Source organism: Halictus rubicundus, unplaced genomic scaffold (genome assembly GCF_050948215.1).
Source record: "Halictus rubicundus isolate RS-2024b unplaced genomic scaffold, iyHalRubi1_principal scaffold0072, whole genome shotgun sequence".
In the NCBI taxonomy this organism is placed as follows: Eukaryota; Metazoa; Arthropoda; class Insecta; order Hymenoptera; family Halictidae; genus Halictus; species Halictus rubicundus.
This window is the reverse complement of record NW_027488613.1, coordinates 452,513-458,240: the sequence shown is the minus strand read 5'-3', so window position 1 is coordinate 458,240 and position 5,728 is coordinate 452,513.

Here is a 5,728-nt window from a genome sequence, read left to right as displayed (position 1 = left end):
GGATAGGATAGGATAGAGAATAGGATAGGATAGAGGATAGGATAGAATAGAGGATAGGATAGGATAGAGGATAGGATAGGATACAGGATAGGATAGGATAGAGGATAGGATAGGATATATGATAGGATAGGGTAGACGATAGGATAGGATAGAGGATACGATAGGATAGAGGATAGGATAGGATAGAGTATAGGATAGGATAGAGGATAGGATAGGATACAGGATAGGATAGGATCGAGGATAGGAGAGGATAGAGGATTGGATAGGATAGAGGATCTGATAGGATAGGATAGAGGATAGGACATAGGATTGGATAGGATAGAGAATAGGATACGCTACAGGATAGGATAGGATTGGATAGAGGATAGGATAGGATAGAGGATAGGATAGGATACAGGACAGGATAGGATACATGATAGGATAGGATAGAGGATAGGATAGGTTAGAGGATAGGATAGGATAGAGGATAGAATAGGATACAGGATAGGATAGGATAGAGGATAGGATAGGATAGAGGATAGGATAGGATAGAGGATAGGATAGGATAGAGGATAGGATAGGATAGAGGATAGGATAGGATAGAGGATAGGATAGGATAGAGGATAGGATAGGATAGAGGATAGGATAGGATAGAGGATAGGATAGGATAGAGGATAGGATAGGATAGAGGATAGGATAGGATAGAGGATAGGATAGGATAGAGGATAGGATAGGATAGAGGATAGGATAGGATAGAGGATAGGATAGGATACAGGATAGGATAGGATTGGATAGAGGATAGGATAGGATAGAGGATAGGATAGGATACAGGACAGGATAGGATACATGATAGGATAGGATAGAGGATAGGATAGGTTAGAGGATAGGATAGGATAGAGGATAGAATAGGATACAGGATAGGATAGGATAGAGGATAGGATAGGATAGAGGATAGGATAGGATAGAGGATAGGATAGGATAGAGGATAGGATAGGATAGAGGATAGGATAGGATAGAGGATAGGATAGGATAGAGGATAGGATAGGATAGAGGATAGGATAGGATAGAGGATAGGATAGGATAGAGGATAGGATAGGATAGAGGATAGGATAGGATAGAGGATAGGATAGGATAGAGGATAGGATAGGATAGAGGATAGGATAGGATAGAGGATAGGATAGGATACAGGATAGGATAGGATACAGGATAGGATAGGATAGAGGATAGGATAGGATAGAGGATAGGATAGAATAGAGGATAGGATAGGATAGAGGATAGGATAGGATACAGGATAGGATAGGATAGAGGATAGGATAGGATAGAGGATAGGATAGGATAGAGGATAGGATAGGATAGAGGATAGGATAGGATAGAGGATAGGATAGGATAGAGGATAGGATAGGATAGAGGATAGGATAGGATAGGATAGAGGATAGGATAGGATACAGGATAGGATAGGATAGAGGATAGGATAGGATACAGGATAGGATAGGATAGAGGATAGAATAGGATAGAGGATAGGATAGGATAGAAAATAGGATAGGATACAGGATAGGATAGGATAGAGGATAGGATAGGATAGAGGATAGGATAGGATAGAGGATAGGATAGGATAGAGGATAGGATAAGATAGAGGATAGGATAGGATATATAATAGGATAGGGTAGAGGATAGGATAGGATAGAGCATAGGATAGGATAGAGGATAGGATAGGATACAGGATAGGATAGGATACAGGATAGGATAGGATAGAGGATAGGATAGGATAGAGGATAGGATAGAATAGAGGATAGGATAGGATAGAGGATAGGATAGGATACAGGATAGGATAGGATAGAGGATAGGATAGGATAGAGGATAGGATAGGATAGAGGATAGGATAGGATAGAGGATAGGATAGGATAGAGGATAGGATAGGATATGATAGAGGATAGGATAGGATACAGGATAGGATAGGATAGGATAGAGGATAGGATAGGATAGAGGATAGGATAGGATAGAGGATAGGATAGGATAGAGGATAGGATAGGATAGAGGATAGGATAAGATAGAGGATAGGATAGGATATATAATAGGATAGGGTAGAGGATAGGATAGGATAGAGCATAGGATAGGATAGAGGATAGGATAGGATACAGGATAGGATAGGATACAGGATAGGATAGGATAGAGGATAGGATAGGATAGAGGATAGGATAGAATAGAGGATAGGATAGGATAGAGGATAGGATAGGATACAGGATAGGATAGGATAGAGGATAGGATAGGATAGAGGATAGGATAGGATAGAGGATAGGATAGGATAGAGGATAGGATAGGATATGATAGAGGATAGGATAGGATAGAGGATAGGATAGGATACAGGATAGGATAGGATAGAGGATAGGATAGGATAGAGGATAGGATAGGATACAGGATAGGATAGGATAGAGGATAGGATAGGATAGAGGATAGGATAGGATAGAAAATAGGATAGGATACAGGATAGGATAGGATAGAGGATAGGATAGGATAGAGGATAGGATAGGATAGAGGATAGGATAGGATACAGGATAGGATAGGATAGAGGATAGGATAGGATAGAGGATAGGATAGGATAGAGGATAGGATAGGATAGAGGATAGGATAGGATAGAGGATAGGATAGGATAGAGGATAGGATAGGATATGATAGAGGATAGGATAGGATAGAGGATAGGATAGGATACAGGATAGGATAGGATAGAGGATAGGATAGGATAGAGGATAGGATAGGATACAGGATAGGATAGGATACATGATAGGATAGGATAGAGGATAGGATAGGTTAGAGGATAGGATAGGATAGAGGATAGGATAGGATACAGGATAGGATAGGATACAGGATAGGATAGGATAGAGGATAGGATAGGATAGAGGATAGGATAGGATAGAGGATAGGATAGGATATATAATAGGATAGGGTAGAGGATAGGATAGGATAGAGCATAGGATAGGATAGAGGATAGGATAGGATACAGGATAGGATAGGATAGAGGATAGGATAGGATAGAGGATAGGATAGAATAGAGGATAGGATAGGATAGAGGATAGGATAGGATACAGGATAGGATAGGATAGAGGATAGGATAGGATAGAGGATAGGATAGGATAGAGGATAGGATAGGATAGAGGATAGGATAGGATAGAGGATAGGATAGGATAGAGGATAGGATAGGATAGAGGATAGGATAGGATAGAGGATAGGATAGGATATGATAGAGGATAGGATAGGATAGAGGATAGGATAGGATATGGTAGAGGATAGGATAGGATAGAGGATAGGATAGGATACAGGATAGGATAGGATAGAGGATAGGATAGGATACAGGATAGGATAGGATAGAGGATAGAATAGGATAGAGGATAGGATAGGATAGAAAATAGGATAGGATACAGGATAGGATAGGATAGAGGATAGGATAGGATAGAGGATAGGATAGGATAGAGGATAGGATAGGATACAGGATAGGATAGGATAGAGGATAGGATAGGATAGAGGATAGGATAGAGGATAGGATAGGATACAGGATAGGATAGGATAGGATACAGGATAGGATAGGATACATGATAGGATAGGATAGAGGATAGGATAGGTTAGAGGATAGGATAGGATAGAGGATAGGATAGGATACAGGATAGGATAGGATAGAGGATAGGATAGGTTAGAGGATAGGATAGGATAGAGAATAGGATAGGATACAGGATAGGATAGGATAGATTATAGGATAGGATAGAGGATAGGATAGGATAGAGGATAGGATAGGATAGAGGATAGGATAGGATAGAGGATAGGATAGGATAGAGGATAGGATAGGATAGAGGATAGGATAAGATAGAGGATAGGATAGGATATATAATAGGATAGGGTAGAGGATAGGATAGGATAGAGCATAGGATAGGATAAAGGATAGGATAGGATACAGGATAGGATAGGATACAGGATAGGATAGGATACAGGATAGGATAGGATAGAGGATAGGATAGAATAGAGGATAGGATAGGATAGAGGATAGGATAGGATACAGGATAGGATAGGATAGAGGATAGGATAGGATAGAGGATAGGATAGGATAGAGGATAGGATAGGATAGAGGATAGGATAGGATATGATAGAGGATAGGATAGGATAGAGGATAGGATAGGATACAGGATAGGATAGGATAGAGGATAGGAGAGGATAGAGGATAGGATAGGATACAGGATAGGATAGGATAGGATAGAGGATAGGATAGGATAGAGGATAGGATAGGATAGAAAATAGGATAGGATACAGGATAGGATAGGATAGAGGATAGGATAGGATAGAGGATAGGATAGGATAGAGGATAAGATAGGATACAGGATAGGATAGGATAGAGGATAGGATAGGATAGAGGATAGGATAGGATACAGGATAGGATAGGATAGAGGATAGGATAGGATAGAGGATAGGATAGGATAGAGGATAGGATAGGATACAGGATAGGATAGGATAGAGGATAGGATAGGATAGAGGATAGGATAGGATACAGGATAGGATAGGATAGAGGATAGGATAAGATAGAGGACAGGATAGGATAGAAAATAGGATAGGATACAGGATAGGATAGGATAGAGGATAGGATAGGATAGAGGATAGGATAGGATAGAGGATAGGATAGGATAGAGGATAAGATAGGATACAGGATAGGATAGGATAGAGGATAGGATAGGATAGAGGATAGGATAGGATACAGGATACGATAGGATAGAGGATAGGATAGGATAGAGGATAGGATAGGATAGAGGATAGGATAGGATACAGGATAGGATAGGATACATGATAGGATACGATAGAGGATAGGATAGGTTAGAGGATAGGATAGGATAGAGGATAGGATAGGATACAGGATAGGATAGGATAGAGGATAGGATAAGATAGAGGACAGGATAGGATAGAAAATAGGATAGGATACAGGATAGGATAGGATAGAGGATAGGATAGGATAGAGGATAGGATAGGATAGAGGATAGGATAGGATAGAGGATAAGATAGGATACAGGATAGGATAGGATAGAGGATAGGATAGGATAGAGGATAGGATAGGATACAGGATACGATAGGATAGAGGATAGGATAGGATAGAGGATAGGATAGGATAGAGGATAGGATAGGATAGGATAGAGGATAGGATAGGATAGAGGATAGTATAGGTTAGAGGATAGGATAGGATATATAATAGGATAGGGTAGAGGATAGGATAGGATAGAGCATAGGATAGGATAGAGGATAGGATAGGATACAGGATAGGATAGGATACAGGATAGGATAGGATAGAGGATAGGACAGGATAAAGGATAGGATAGAATAGAGGATAGGATAGGATAGAGGATAGGATTGGATACAGGATAGGATAGGATAGATGATAGGATAGGATAGAGGATAGGATATTATAGAGGATAGGATAGGATAGAGGATAGGATAGGATAGAGGATAGGATAGGATATGATAGAGGATAGGATAGGATAGAGGATAGGATAGGATACAGGATAGGATAGGATACAGGATAGGATAGGATAGAGGATAGGATAGAATAGAGGATAGGATAGGATAGAGGATAGGATAGGATACAGGATAGGATAGGATAGAGGATAGGATAGGATAGAGGATAGGATAGGATAGAAAATAGGATAGGATACAGGATAGGGTAGGATAGAGGATAGGATAGGATAGAGGATAGGATAGGATAGAGGATAGGATAGGATACAGG